We start from the raw sequence: 15,867 nt of genomic DNA on the forward strand, positions 1-15,867 counted from the left end.
TCTAGCTTTCCATGTGACTCATGTTTACAGAGGCCCTGGTTGGTGGGCGGGGGGGTGGGGGGAGGACACTCTGTTTGGACTGTGATGCAGTGACAATGTGTACCATGGAAAAACTGAGAAGGACATCCCAGCAGGACACCAGGGTGAAGCTGAGGAAATCCTGTGGTGTGTCATGCATGCAACACTGGAAGGTCACCAGAGCGCTGGGCAGGCTGAACAGTGTCCCCAGTTCTTGAAATGTCACCAGGGCTGGAAACACAGTTGTCTCCTGGGTCCAGATCAGGTTTCCAGAGTCTCAGGGCTGGAATTGTCAGCCAAGCAAGAACAGGTTTCGGATGATCATCTTTTCATGGATGTGACTTCAGTCGAGGCCCAGGTTTGTTTGTTGGTTTTTTTTTCCATTTTTCTGAAGCTGGAAACAGGGAGAGACAGTCAGACAGACTCCCGCATGCACCCAACCGGGATCCACCCAGCACGCCCACCAGGGGCGAAGCTCTGCCCATCCTGGGCGTCACCATGTTGCGACCAGAGCCACTCTAGCGCCTGAGGCAGAGGCCACAGAGCCATCCCCAGCGCCCGGGGCATCTTTGCTCCAATGGAGCCTCGGCTGCGGGAGGGGAAGAGAGAGACAGAGCAGAAAGCGTGGCGGAGGGGTGGAGAAGCAAATGGGCGCTTCTCCTGTGTGCCCTGGCCGGGAATCGAACCCGGGTCCTCCGCACGCTAGGCCGACGCTCTACCGCTGAGCCAACCGGCCAGGGCCGAGGTCCAGGTTTGATAAAGTTCTCCGTCTTACTGCTCTGGCCATTTTGTTATCAGCAGCGTCCGATTCTTGATCCTGTGGTCACTGAAATGATTTTTCTTTTGCTTTCATCCTCATTCAAGGCTCTTCTTTCTGTTCCATCCCTCAGCCATGCACATTTCCAATAGGAGTAAGAGTTCTTGAGCTATGGTTATTTCTTTTTGAAAAAGTTATATATACATTGTTGTGCACTGGTCATAGTTACAGCCTTGACTTCTCAAGTAACTTGGGCTTCGAATTTGGTCAGCAAAATTTAAAGGGAGCCAAAATGTAAAACAAAATAATACTTTTTATAAAATATTATGCATAAATCTTTCCAGAGAGAACTTACTTTTAAATAGGTTATACACCACACAGTAGATGTATAACCCTCCCCCACTCACTCAGTTCCTCTTCGGGAGGTAATGACCTTCCCAGTTTCAGTTTTGTGTGTACTCTACACACCTCAATGTGTTTATTTTGAGGTCTGCCCCTCTTAGTAAACATCACCACCACTATAACTACCATCATTACCACCTCCCCTCCAGTCACATGGTGAGCTTACTCTTGGCTCCAGGAGAACATAGTCTGATGGATGGAGTCAGAGATACAAGGTCAAGAGCAGAGAATCTAACAACTCTCTATTAGGGGTCCCTATTTGTCTATAAGAGACGCCTTGTCTCCATCTTCTCTTCTTCTCCCCTTCTACCCCTTTCTACGTGCACTTTCAGAAGCTGATGCTTTGGTACTTAATCTCATCCAAGCATCAGTGATACCTGTAAGACTCTTGGTAAAATTTCCCATCCTCTTGGCTGATCACTCAGACTGTGTTTAGTGTACATGCATTGGAGACTGTAGGACAGAAGGCATAAAACTTCAGTGTATGTAAGATTCTCATAGCAAATTATAGAATGCAGCTTCCTGGGTCCCACAGTCAGAGATTCAGAAGGTCTGTGCTGAGACCAGAAGGCCAGTTTTCACAAGCACTCTTTCCCCCAAGGTGATCTGGATATGCAATTCTTAGATCAAACTCTAAGCTCTGCTGCCTTCAGGATTGCTTCTGATTCTTCTCCCTAGCATCTTCTATTAAGAATTACTGAGGATTTCCTTCATCACTACTGATTTTTCAAAGCCAAGACCTCTGTATGATTACTACATGGCCTGTGTTTTTCTCTCTCTCTTTATATCGTCAGTCATATGAACCTTGGAGGTGTGGTTGGAAGGCTTGACAAACCCATTTTCCGTGGGTTTTGTAAAATGACACCACCCCTTTCAGGGAAGGCCATTGCTTAAATATGGTCTGCCACAGTACAGGATGCCAGCTTTCTGACTTGGCATTTCTCCTCATTTCTCTTTGCTTCTAAAGCCATCGATCGATGGGAACCTTCTCAATGCTTTGAGTTTCCGGAGCAGGATCTCAAAGTCTCTAGACTTACATTTCTGTTTTTCGGCATATCTATGTAGTGGTCTCTGGGTCTATCATGGTCCATTTGGTCCTCTGTCAGATCTATATAGCTTGTGTTCCAGAAGAGATTTTTTAAAACTCAGGTCTGTGTATCCCTGAGGGTTCACTCTAGTGATCCTGAAGGTCTGAGCGCCCTCTTTCTGAGATCACTGTCTCATGTTATCTTACCATTTCTATGATAATGTTAAATATATATCCATCATCTGGACCATTTGGCTGACTCCCTTATAATGGAGGACTGCTACATGATTTCAGTTCCCTTTTTGGAATCTGTGCTTACTGTCAATTTGGCATCAGGTGACCATCCAAAGGGACAGCATTTCACGTTCAACGTGTTGTCAAGCACATTTGGCAACCATTACATTGGCTTGGCTTCCATCCAGCTCTGACTGAAAGATCGAGTTCTTCCCGGGGCTGATGGTGGGTGGGTGGGGGCTGGGGTTCTAGCCCTTGCTACCTCTTTGGCTTCACCTCCTGCAGCTTTCCCCTGTGCCCCAGGACACCCCTCCTCTAGACATGCTCCCGTAAGGGCCTTTGAATTGACTACTCCCTCTGCCCAGATTCTTGCCCCAGATACTTGCATGAATAACTCCCTCGTTTCCTTCAGATCTTACTTAGCTTCAGTGTTTGCTTAGGTGATTAAATTTCTCAATCCTATTTAAAATCGCAACTCCCCACCCCACTTCCATCACCCTTAACCCTAGTCTCTTAACATATAATATGATTCACTGATGTATAATGTTTGTTGTTCGCTGTCTGGCTTGCCCTGTTAGAATGCATGCCCAAAGAGCAAAGATGGTTGTTTATTCTGTTCAGTGATGCCACCCAAGCGCTAAGAGCACTGCCTGATGCACAGTAGGTGCTTAATAAATGTCTGATGAATGACTGAATTGACAAAGAGTCACCTCATCACTGCTTTTGTGCTCATGCTAAATTTGTTCATCAGTTTTATAGACAAAACTCTTTGGCAGTGATAATTTGCTATGGAAAGACATTTTTATTTTGATAAAACTTTAGGCTTAAAAATGTGTGTTTCTCCAGGTAAGATTCATGAAGTCCTGGGTTCCCAGGAACACGGGCTGTGGGGATGAGTGCCGAGCTGGACTCAGCTTTTCTACAGGCTCCTGACTTGATCGCTGGCCATGTCTTCCTCTCCCTCCCTCCTGGGCCACCAACAGACATCCTGTCACCATCTGCCACCACTGGACTGGCAGGGCATACTTCACCCTCTGTGAAAAGAACCTCTCACGTTTTTGTCCAATTTCAGAATGGCTATTTTACCTCTCTGCACATCATTTTTTGCCTTTTGCCAACTTTTAAGTTTGTTTCATTTTTCCTAATAATATAAGAAACACACCACAAAAGATTTAGTAAATAATAAAGCCATACAAAGGAATAGATGGCCAAAGACTTGAAATTCTCCTGATTCATAAAAGATACCTTCTGTATCTTTTTTTTCTCTGCCTGTAAAGGCGATGCCTAGCCACCATTAATGTTTTCATGCAGTCCTTCCTAGCCTTTTTTTCTCCGTGTCTGTATTAAGTTGAAATATAGAAGGCTGCCAATGTTCAACCATTGTAGACATACAAAAGGGCAATTTTATATGGTTTAATCTAGGAATTCACACAGTTGAAGCAATACCATGCAAGAAATTTTACATCATATTGTTTTCACATGTCATTATAACAACACCACTTGCCCACATATTTACGGATTCTAAGGGCTCTTCGTGAACTTGCATTAACAGCACAAATAATTGATGAGCATTAGCCTCTCAGCAGGGAGCCCTGCCCTGTAAATCATTCAGACAGTCCACCCAGTGACCAGACTTCCTGTGTCTTGATGTGAATGACAATCCTCAGTGAGTCTTCCAGGAAACTCTTCCTATAAATGCCCCCAGCCAATTGCCGTGTGCAGCACTTGGCACCAGACTGCTGCCCAAATGGCACCTTCTGGGAATGCTGCTAATAACTTGTGTTCAGTCGCTGATCTGTCGTTCTTCTTAACTCATATGAATCTGGTCCATTATCAGTGATGTATATTGGGTTTGTATAAAGGAAGGATATAAATTTCTTCCTTTCTGATGAAAAGACTCTCATCGGCTTTATGTATTTGTTGTCACCGTTGAGTGATTTCTGGGCCAGGTACAGTCTACCAGAACTATTTAAAAAGAGAGAGTTGCCTGTATTTTTTAAGCTTATTGGCAGTAGGAAGGCTGCGTATAGGGCCCTGGTTTTCTCTACAAATGCCATCAGAACCATCAGCTCTGTTTCTTTGCATTGTAGCAAAGTCTGAAGGAGTCCATGGACTATGTGCTTCCATCATATTGTGATCCCACCTCCAAGGTGAACGCCAGGAACAGTAATCTATGTGGGTCCTCTCTGGACTGGCCTCATTATCTGAGACTTGTTAGAGCCCTATTCCCTATTTGCTCTAAATGTGGCTGGGTTCAACCACATAGACTAAGAAGATTATACATGCCCATCTAAAAACCCCATTTGCCTAAGGTTTGGGCGATTATGATACAAGATCAATTCTCATTGCTGATAATAACATCATGTCATTCCAGGTTGAGACAGCTTAAAATGATGGGCTTTATCCTTTTAGCTCCAAGAATAAAACAGTAGCAGGAGACTAGAACATTTAAAGGTAATTCATGGCCTGCAAACACATCAAAGGGGAGGGAAAATAAGGCAACCTCCCCCTCTAAAAAAAATATGGAATATGTGGTTGCTTTTATGATGACATATGGTGAGCTACTATACAGAGAGGCATTATTATAAAAATCTAACACTCTGGCTTTGAGGTCAGACCAGCCTGTGTTCAGATGCTGGCCTCGTTTTTTACCAGCTGCGAACAGCTCCTGAATGTTTCTCTTCTGTAAAACTGAGCTAAAAACACCAGATTAAAGAGAGCATACAAATAAAGTATCGGTCACACTTTGAGCTCGATAACAGTAGTTGTTATTGTGATTATTATTTGACTTGCACAAAACTTTAAGAATTTTTAATTTGATCTTTTATATATTTATTATTGCAAACACAATATTGTGACATTAATAGATAAGCTTAAAAGGAAAAACCAACCCCACTACCCCCCAAATCAAACAATTATGCATTTCCATGTCTCCTTCTAAGTCTTGGCGAATGTGTAGCCATAATCTTTACACAGTGCATTTGTGTTTTCAGCCCTTTTTCACTTAACATTGTACTGTAACAAACCCCTGTTGCAACGTGACCTAATTTAGTGTAAAATAGTTATTATTTCAACAAAGCTACCATAACCTAATTAATCCTTCCTCTATTTTTAAACATTTGTTTGTCCCAACCTGAGGGATATTCTTTCCTTTTGTTCCTGTTTCTTTTATAGTGATCTGAAATGCAGGATTTTACAAATACTTAGGTCTTTTTCCTTTAGGGTTATGGATATTTTTTTAGCTCGAATTTGAGAACATTGTTTGAACTAATAACTGTTGACTGTGGGGAAAGAAAAGGTGGTTTCAGTCTAGCTTCTTGTGGAAGGCAAATTAAAACAACTCCAAGAAATCCCATGTCCACTAACTGCGGTTGTTTTCCTCTCTCGGCATCTGGCCAACTGGTATGAGGACGAGGAATCGTTGAGGTAGGCACTCCAAAAAAATGGATCTTTAAAGAGGACTAAACAGGTTCACAGCCTTGATTTCATTCCATTTCCACACGCAGGCCAGAGATATTCGTATTATTTGAGGCACAGAGAGGGTAAGGTGCATGCCTCAGATCACACAGTGGCTGGGAGAGGACAGAGAACTGCTTTCGCGGACTCTGAATCGCCAGCTTTCCCACTGACCTTTGAAAAAAAAATGTTTCCAGCCATCACCACCCACTCGCCTAAGAATGGGTGGGAACCGAGAGGGACTGATGATCCTGCGGGGCTTCTCTGGGGCGGTCGCCAGTCCCGCCAGGAGGCTCCTCCTCCCGGGTGCTCGAGTCCAGCTCCGCTCCGAGCATGCCCAGTGCGCTCCCAGTCCGTCCTAATGATGCCGGGTGCCGCAGCTCCAGGTTTTTCCGACGACCGAAGGTTGATGCGGGGCGGGGCGCTGGGCGTGTCCTGTTCCTGGGTCTTGCAGTCTCTGTCGGAATTCCCCCGACGCCACTCTCCCGCGGCGCCCGTTGCCATGGCGCTACCCCGGGACGTGCGCGACGTGGGGACAAGGATAGAAATGGGGTATCAGGTGCTGCCGCCGTCAGACCTTACAGCCCTAGGTCTACCACACCCCTGGACCTCAGGCATCAGGTCCGGACAGGATGGTTCCAGTCATCACTACAGCCCTTGATTCACAGATTCATTCAACAAATAGTTTTTGAGCGCCTACTGTGTTCCACGCGCTGTCGTAGTATCTCGAACACTGCAGCCAAGACAGGCAGCACTGCACTCCTCCGAGAGCTGAAATTCTGGAGGTGAATAATACGCAATAAGAAGTGAGCAAATTAGAGGAAGTCAGTTATCGACCTCATCTCCTACTACTCTGCGCTCCTTGCCCCAGTCCTGTGCCTTAGGGTCTTTGCATTGGCTGTTCGCTCTGCAGGAAATGCTCTTTCCAACTCATCTGCGTGCTTGACTGAAATGTCACCTTCTCAATGTCACCTGATCTGACCACCTCATTGAAAACTGCACTCCTTCCAGCCCCAATTTTCCCTACCCTGTTCCTTTACTCTCGTAGGACTTACTACCTTCCAATATATATACTATACGGCTTGTTTACTTGTGTGTTTATTGTCCCTCACCTGTCTCTCTCTCCCCAAACTCCACCAGAGGACAGGATTTTTGTTTATTTGGCCACCACACTGAAGAACTGGACGAAGTAGATGATCAATAATTACTTGAACGAAGTAATGGATAAATAGTAATAAATGTGAAAAAAAATAAAGTGAGGACAGGAGAGCAGAGCAGAAGCAGGGAGCTAACTTAGTAAGATGGTCAAGGCAGGCCTCTCCCATGAGTTAATTTGTACAATGAGAAGGTGCCAGCCACTGAAAAGCTGAGCAAAGACGTCCCACAAAGAGGGAAAGGCATGTGGAGACTGGCCAAGTTCTGAGTGTTTGATGGACAGAAAGGGCTCATGGGGCTGCAACAAGGCAGGTATGAGATGAGGTGAAAGAGATGAGGTAGGGGGCCCATAAATCTTGGGAAGGTCTAAGCCGGGAAATTTACTAATAATAGTGGAAGGGGATGAGCACTGCACTGGGAATCAGCCAGGGCCTTCTGGGAAAGACTCGTCCTTTATTTCATAGATTTGTTGACCTGACTACTTGACATTCCCAGGTATGAAATCACGGAGGGCCGGGCACACAGTGGGTGCACAATAAATGGTTATGGGACGAATGTCTGCCTGCACGCGCAAAGGAACTCGAGGCTGCCCGGAGCTCGGCAGAAGGGAAACAGTGGCCCTGGGATGCGCGTCCGGGCGAGACAGCCCTGGGCTGGGGCGGGGGCGCCCCGCAGGGCGGCCCTGGCGCCCGCCCCCCGCCCTGCGCGCGGGCCCGTCGCGGCCAGCCCGGCCGGCGGGAGCCGCCCGCGGGCGGCACTGGGCATGCTCAGACGGCGTCCAGGTCGCGCCGCGAGCGAGCGAGCTTCCGCGCCGCCCGCAAGTGAGACCTACCTGGGCGCCCCGCGCCCCCGGATGCTGCAGGTATGGCCCAGTGCGACCCAAGCGGGCCCCGGCAGGGCGCGGGGCGCCCAGGGGCCCCGGGCGCGCTCAGTGCTGCCCCGCCCCCACCCGTTCCCAGGCGCGCGGCGAACGCGCGGGCGGGCTGGCGGACTCGGCAACCCCGGGGTCCCGGCGCCACGTCGGGGCGGGGAGGGGGCGCCCACGCCGCACTCACCTGGCGGGGCCCGGGCGGGAGGGAGCAGGCCAGGCCGGGTGGGGCTCGCTGCTGGGCGGGCGCCGGGACGCGGCGGCGGCGGTGGCGGGGCGTGGGCGTGCGCTCCAACCCGGGCTGGGGCGGACACGACCGGCGGAGCCCGCGCGGCTTGCGGCTCCGGGGGTCCCGGCGGCACAGCGACCCCTGCCCGGAGCGCCAAGGCGGGGCGCACAACCCGCGGGGAGCAAGCCAAGCCTGGCTGCCAGATCTTCTCGGCTCCTAAGGCGAATCCGCCTCTCGGCTTTCAAAGATGGCATTTTCTGGGCCTGGCACAAACTCCAGCGCCAATAAATCCTCCCCATTCCTCGGGCGATATGGAATGGTTTATCAGGTACCAGCGGTGAGGCAGCTGCAGTGGGGGAGTGTATGTGAGGGCCCAGCCCCCCGGAAATTCCCATTTTCTGCAACCTAAACTTACTGAGAAGTTGCGGTTGCCTTAAAAATTTATGGGAAGTTGAGACAACTTGACACCTGGGTTGTCCGAGGTGGTGGAAAGAGCTTGTGACTTGGAAACTGGAGACCTCCGGTCAAGTTGGTCTCCCCCTTGGCCAGCTGGTGACCTTGAGCGAGTTGTTTAACCTCTCTGATCCTTAATTTCCTCCCCTGCAAACAGCAAGTAATAATGCCCACCTCACTGGGTTGTTGGGTGTATTAAGTGAAATAAATTACGTGGAGGTGTTTGGCACTGTGCCCCGCACAAAGCAAGCGAGCAGTTGGCATGATGTGAATTTAATTCGTTTAGAGACCCTCATGGCTCCCGTTTCACCAGGAAATTAGAATTACTAAAGCATCTTTAGGGCCCAGTGGCAAAGTGACAGACCCTTTCTTTGTGCCCTGGAGAACGTCTACTGAAGACAAGAGCTTTGGAAAAACAATTTAGTCGAATTGTAATTGGAGAGCATCTTCTTTAAAAGCAGTTTTATACATTCAAAAACTCCAGAAGATGGCAGTTTAGCTGTACTTACAAAAGAGCTGTTTTGAGAGATGATTTTGCGAGATGATCCATCCTGCAAGTGTTTAAGCAGCTGATGCTTGAAAGTCAAGACTGGTTAGGAAGATTCCTGTTCTATAAGCTTCTAAACCCAACTTGTAGTGGTTATTTAGATCATGGTTTCTTAACCTGGTGGCCGGTGTCAGTTAAGTCATTGTTGTGGTGCCCGTCATATACATTGTAGGATGTTGAGCAGCATACCTGGTCTCTACCCACTAGATTTCAGTAGCAATCCCTCGCTCAGTTATACCAACCAGGAATGCCTCCAGATATGGCCAGATATCCCCTGGGTGGGGGTGGGGGGCAAATACCCTGTCTCACCTTTTAGAACCACTCCTGCCTTCTCTCAGTAGCCTATTGAAGTTGTTTGAGAGTTTTATGTTTTTGCTATAATAACTAACCTCTGTATAGTCTCATAGAACGGCACAGAGTACATCCACGTACATCAAACTAATTTACTTTTTACAACTACCCTGTGAGGCTGGTGTTATTCCCATTTTACAGATGGGAAAATTGAGGCCTTGAGAGCCTATTACACATTTTGTGGTGTAGTTGAGATATAACTCAGGTCTTCCGGTTCCGTGGGCAGGTCTTTTGGTTCTGCATCAGACTGCCCTTTATTCTATGGAGACTTTTAAATAGATGCCTTTCTTGATAATTAAATCAAGATGTAAAGTAGATTAGAAGCTGGAAACTTTTCTGAGATTGACTAGTTGAACATTAACAACAGTAGGCTATTATCTGACAGAGAGTAGGTCGGTCTAGTTAAATATTCCAGTTTATAGTGAGCTCCATAAATCCCACGTACAGTTAATGGAATACCAATTTGCAGAGAATTAGAGTAGAATAAAACGTGCCTACTACTCTATGGATCCTGAGTTGTCTCTGGTGATTTGCCGTCTCTGGTGATTTGCCGTCTCCTAAAACAGTCCTATATGCAAATTAGACATTAGCTGGGGAATGTAAAAGGTCAAGTTACTGTAGGCATTTCAGAGTGGCTGAGGCATTCTGTTCAGCCAGCCAGCATTTATTAATTAAGCTGCTTCTATTAGCAGATGTAGTGCTGGGGGTGGTGGATGCGAGGTTGACCAGCAGATCACAGCGAATCCAGTATGTTGGGGTGGGGTGGGACTTCTTTGTAAGGGGAGGGCAAGTCCTGGCCAGGTAAGACACATAGCAGTTAGAGTCAAATTCAGGATCGCACACTGCTTTATCACTTCTGTCTCAGAGCCCTGCTTTCTGCATTTTATCGTTGAGAAGTATCCTGGTAGCTTTTTAAACATTTATTTACTTATTTACTTATTTACTTTACTTACTTACATGAGAAGAGGGAAAATAGACATCCTCGCATGTGCCCTGACGAGGATCCACCCATCAGCCCCCTTCTGGGGCCGATGCTCTGCCCATTGAGGCCATGCTCATAGTCGAGCTATTTTTAGCACCTGAGGTGGAGGCTCTATGGAGCCCTGCTCAGGTCCTGGGGTCATGCACTTGAACCAGTCCAGCCATGGCTGTGGGAGGGAAAGAGAAAGAGGAGGGGGAGGGATTGAGAAGCAGATGATCACTTCTCCTATGTGCCCTGACTGGGAATTGAACCTGGGACACCCACACATGAGGCCTATGTTCTACCTTTGAGCCAACCAGCCAGGGCCCCTGGTAACTTTTAACTCAAGTGTCAGAAACTGGTCAGAGACAAATTGTATTCCTGAAAGAAGTTCGAGTTCCAAGCTGGTCATTGGTCTCACTTCATTGATTGTTCACTGTGAAGTGAGAGATTTCACATACATTGTTTAACTTCAGTGTCCTGCCTGTCCCCTTTTTTTGCAGATAAAGAAACTGTGCTAGCAAAGGTGGTATGAGTTCAGGGAACAAGAGGGATAAATTTTGGCCAGAGGGGCTCAGCTTTGGGGATTGGAGGGAACAGAAAGACAAGGCACCCTACCTCCTCAGCCGCCCTCAGGGTTTGTGGCAGGTTGGGAGGGGACCAGCAATTTGTGGTCCCTCCCTCTCTACCTGCCAGAGTACCTATTGATGATAATCCCAGTGTTCAACTTCCTTCCACCATCCACCAGACAATGGTTCCTGGACAGCAGGGCCAGGCCCTCTCCATCTGTTCCCAGGGACTGGTGCAGCGGCTGGAATGCCTGAGGCACTCTGGACTTGGCCTGGCATTGACAGGCTGGCGGGGGCAGGGCAGCCTGCTGGTGTTCTTCCCAAACCTCAGCTTTTCTGACCAACTTCTAATAGACGCAGCACAGGACCTGGGCAGTGTCCACACAGCTCTGGCCTGGGTCCCCGAGCAACGGCAGCCTCTGTTCTCACAGGTGTCTCCTTTCATCTGCCTGAAGGGGACTAAGGGGAGTGATTGGTAGGCGCCTGGTTGAAATCTGATCTGGTCATGGGTTCCAAACCAAGAGATCTTGCATCATATGGCTTCTGGTTGTGCCTCTTGTGAAGACCAACCGTGAGCACAGGTTTAACAGCAAATTCAGCCGTTTAGTGAGTCTCTGCTGGATGGCAGGCAATAGGGTTACAGAAATGAATTCTGAATCCCTTTCTTGGAATGATTCATGATGGAGTTGGGAAGACTGTTGTGTGTATGTGTGTGTGTGTGTGTGTATCTATTATCTATCTATCTACTAATCTATCTGATAACTGCTTTAAAAGAGGATAAAGCCAGGCACAGTGAGACCAGTGGAGGCAGCCACTCATTCTGATGGGGATCAGGAAACATCATAGGGAATAGCTGACATTTAAATTCAGCCCTGAAGGTAGAAAAAGTTGTTATTCGGGGGACAGAACAACACATGCAAAGTCTCCTAGAGACCTGGTATTTCGGTTACTCTTCCCCAGGTCCAACCTCTAAGCTTGGTTAATGCAGGACCCACCTCTTGTAGGTAGGGTACTCTCCCATCTCTGTGCAGGGGCCTGGACTCCTCAGCCCAGGGGTAAGTGCCCATTCTCCTAAGCTTGGTTAATGCAGGACCCACCTCCTGTAGGTAGGGTACTCTCCCATCTCTGTGCAGGGGCCTGGGCTCTCTCAGCCCAGGGGTAAGTGCCCATTCTCCTTCTTTTCCTTCGATAGGAGTGATGCTTCTGTTGTCTTTGAAGGCTGAGCACCTTCTTCCCCTGTGGCTTCTGGTTTTAGTTATTCGGCACTGATACAGCACTTCCTGGCGCTGCCAGGCACTGTTCCTGAGTGCTTTCCAGATACTAACTCACTCATTTCATCTCCGTAGCAGTCCTCCGACTGTGCTGCCTCCGTAGTCTGTGCCCCTCTGTGGAGGATGCTTTGGTCGTGGTTCGCTGTCTCCTGGCTAGTTTCGTCCTGCTGTGCAAAGAACAGCCCAGTCTGAGGGTTCGGATCGAGTGCTGACCGATGCACATTTTCACCCCTGACCCCATTTCCTTCAGGGGTCCTGCAGGGCTCCCTGACTACGTTTTTGGAACCAAAGATTGGGATCTGTAGTCTGAAAAAGAATGTTTGTGCTACTTTTTTTGTGCAAGAGGAGGCCTGGGAGGTGTTGTTTGGATACTGAGAGAGTGGAATTTTTGAGACATTTCAATGGTTTATATGGAAAGTTAGGACAGAGGATTTGAAATTGGGATAGTCCTGGAAAATTCAGGTCCTATGATTTACTGTAAGAATACACAAGCTTTTAGTAAATATTTAAGCAATGTGTATTTTGGAGTGAATTTTCTGTAGTGAGCCTGTTGGAGCCTCCAAAAGGGATCAATCAACACTACCTTCTAGTCCCAGAGTCTTGCAAATTCCTACAAGGCCCAGTTTGCAGGTGGGGGAGAAAACTGATCCTCAGAGGAAGGAAGTGGCTACTCAAAGGGCACATTGCTCATGAGGAGGACACTCAAGATTAGAACCCAAGACTTTCCCTAGACAAGTCATTTAACTGAAAAATGAGGATAGTAATAGAACCCGTGTCCCTTAAATTGGCCATTTTGAAGGAGCTAGTGCCCACACACCCACTGAGGCAGAACTTGGAACAGGAAAGCGTTCCCGCCGTTGCGGTCAGGCCCCCGACCCTCTGGACGAGCACTTTGTTAGGAGTTCAGCGCTGAGAGTCACCGTGGGCGAGCCGCGCCTCACGGCCAGGGCAGGGCTACAGGCCCCAGCTCTTAGCTCTACAGGGGGGTTCCCAGGGGCAGACCCAGGGCCAGAAAGGGGCCATGGCTGTGTAGATGAAAAGCACTGGTCTGACTGTGGGAGTGGGGAGTGAAGACCTGACCGCTGTACCTCGCTTCCTTCAGGTGAGTCAGCCAGTGTAGACCTGAGGTTCGTAGTGACAGAGGCAGCCACCAGCTCTGGCATCTGTCCCTGACCCTGGGAGAGGGGATGATTATAGCCAGAACCCAGATCCTGCCCGCTGTGTTTCCCGCTTCCCTCCCCGAGCTGGTTATCAACTTTACAGGGCTGCTGTAGAAAACTAAGGGCCTGGAACCCCCCCCCCACCCGCCCCCCAGTTATCTCAGGCTTGCAGGCTTCAATCTGTCCTGATGCCGGTAAGTCCTGATGCCGGTAAACCTGCTCGCTACGGCTCCTGCCCCCACAGCCGTCTTCTTTCTCAGAGCTTTGCCCACTTGCAGTTTTGCAGTTAATTAGGGTAACTATTTGTATTATTACCTGTCTCCCCAGCTACACCGTGAAGTCTTTCTTTAAAAGATTTTTTTTTTCTCTGAGACTTACTGTTTTTCTTTTAATTTTTATTTTGACCTAATTCAGACATAGAGAAGTTCCAAGAATAGAACAGAGAGCTCCCATATACCCTTCACCCAGATTCCCCCCATGGTACCATTCTGTCACGTTTATTTTAGCCTTCTCTCTGGGTGTATATTTTTCCTAAATCATTAAGGGTTAGTTATAGACTCTTCCTCCCACCTCCCTACCCCCAAATACGTCAGTGTTTTTTCTAAACAGGTTGACTTTCTCCCTGTAACTGCAGTTCAGTTTTTACTTTAGGTTTTTTTTGTGTGTTTTTTTTCTGAAGCTGGAAACGGGGAGAGACAGTCAGACAGACTCCCGCATGCGCCCGACCAGGATCCACCTGGCACGCCCACCAGGGGGTGATGCTCTGCCCACCAGGGGGCGATGCTCTGCCCACCAGGGGGCGATGCTCTGCCCCTCTGGGGCGTTGCTCTGCCCAACCAGAGCCACTCTAGCGCCTGGAGCAGAGGCCAAGGAGCCATCCCCAGCACCCGGGCCATCTTTGCTCCAATGGAGCCTTGGCTGCGGGAGGGGAAGAGAGAGACAGAGAGGAAGGAGAGGGGCAGGGTGGAGAAGCAAATGGGCACTTCTCCTATGTGCCCTGGCTGGGAATCGAAACCGGGTCCCCCGCACGCCAGGCCGACGCTCTACCGCTGAGCCAACCGGCCAGAGTGCAGTACAGTTTTTAGAATCGAGACATCAGGACTGGTACTAGACCGTTCTCTAATCTGTAGATCTCATCTGGGCTGTGCCGGCTGTCTCGATAGTATCCTTTCTAGCAAAGAAAAGCCCAGATCTTGGGGTTGCACGTCTCTTTCGTCTCCTTGAAACTGGAACACTTCCTCAGGCTTTCTTTGTCCTTGACGACCTTGACATTTTTGAATAGTCCAGGCCAGTTATTTTGTTAGAATGCCCCTTAATTTGAGTCTGTTTGTTTCAGTTCACCATTGTTTCCCCGGTGCCACTGCAACGTCAAATGCACTCAGTAAATATTTGTGGCGTGAAGAGACCACAGGGTGGAAGGAGCGGGAAGGGAAAAAAGTCGGCAGGTTTCTGATTCCCTCCACGCCCCTACTCTTCCTCGCTGAAGGATGTTGTTATTCAGTTGTAATCGTACTGTGTCTAGGTTCGAATCCTGCTGTTTTTATAACCCAGCTCTCCCCTCAAAAAGAAAGGTTTTCTCCGGGAATGGGGGCCTGCTGTCCCTGCAGGTATCCAAGCAGACACTGGGCGACGGCTTGACAGGGCTGCTGGAGCGGAGTCTGGAACATCTGATGAGGGGGAGGCTCGGCCCAGAGGTCCCTCCCAATGCTAAGCAGCGTGCTCTAACCGTGACTCTTCGTTTGGCAGGCTTAGGGGCCCAAGGGTAGGGTGAGTAGCATTCATCCTCCAAACCAGAACATTTTGAGGATAAAAGGGTCGGCGATGAATGATGGCATCTGATCAGTTAGCCTCGACTGGGACTACCCTAGGTGAACGAGGATGTGTGAACACCCTACCCAAATGTGACTTTGAGGTTGGAGGTCAGTGCAAGGGAGTGTGCCTGGAAAACCCCCTCACAGTGGGAATCCTCTACCTGGATAAAGATAAAACAGATCCCTTTGGCGTTGCCTCCAGGTCCATGCTCGTGGCTCTGGTCTCCCCTGTGGGCACACTTCCCTTGGTATGCTTTGCTCCTGCCTCCGGGACTATGAGAGCCTGAAATGTCACTTAGGTGTCCAGGCTGGATGGAGGAGGAGGAGGGACAGGGTCTGTGGTAGAAGCACAAGGGGGACAAACGAGCCAGTTGAGCTTCTTACTGACAAAATTCTAATGGGATGTAGAGCCCGGGTGTGTGAGTAAGGTGGGGCAGGAGACCAGTCTCCCTAGACCTTATCTACCTTTTCCCCTGGTGCTTACCCTTACACCCTGTCCTCTCGCGCCAACACCCATGTCCCTCTCCCAGTCCTTGTTCCGAGATCAGAACCAAGTCGCTGGCCTTTGGCAGAGGCAGGGAAGCAGGTGTCATTGTGA

At 48.8% G+C, this 15,867-nt stretch overlaps 1 protein-coding gene and 1 long non-coding RNA gene across 6 annotated transcripts in view; one reads left to right on the top strand and one right to left on the bottom strand.

Annotated features, from left to right (window-relative positions):
• Positions 1–5,448: 5,448 nt before the first annotated feature.
• LOC136394387 (uncharacterized) lies at positions 5,449–8,198 on the bottom strand. The gene is made up of 2 exons (XR_010749188.1): positions 8,105–8,198; positions 5,449–6,673 (listed from the first exon to the last, which is right to left on the bottom strand). It is a non-coding gene; the product is annotated as an uncharacterized lncRNA (long non-coding RNA).
• PTPN3 (protein tyrosine phosphatase non-receptor type 3) overlaps positions 7,459–15,867 on the top strand; it is a 114,905-nt gene continuing 106,496 nt past the window's right edge. The window contains exon 1 of one of the 5 annotated variants that reach the window (XM_066367479.1): positions 7,459–7,544. The gene's annotated coding sequence lies outside the window, so the exon portion shown is untranslated. Of the gene's footprint in view, positions 7,545–7,792; positions 7,912–8,368; positions 8,475–15,867 lie in introns of those variants that run through there. The other 4 variants (XM_066367474.1, XM_066367477.1, XM_066367475.1 and 1 more) reach the window with 4 other exon arrangements.

The sequence above is a fragment of the Saccopteryx leptura genome, chromosome 2 (assembly GCF_036850995.1).
Source record: "Saccopteryx leptura isolate mSacLep1 chromosome 2, mSacLep1_pri_phased_curated, whole genome shotgun sequence".
NCBI classification, from domain to species: domain Eukaryota; kingdom Metazoa; phylum Chordata; class Mammalia; order Chiroptera; family Emballonuridae; genus Saccopteryx; species Saccopteryx leptura.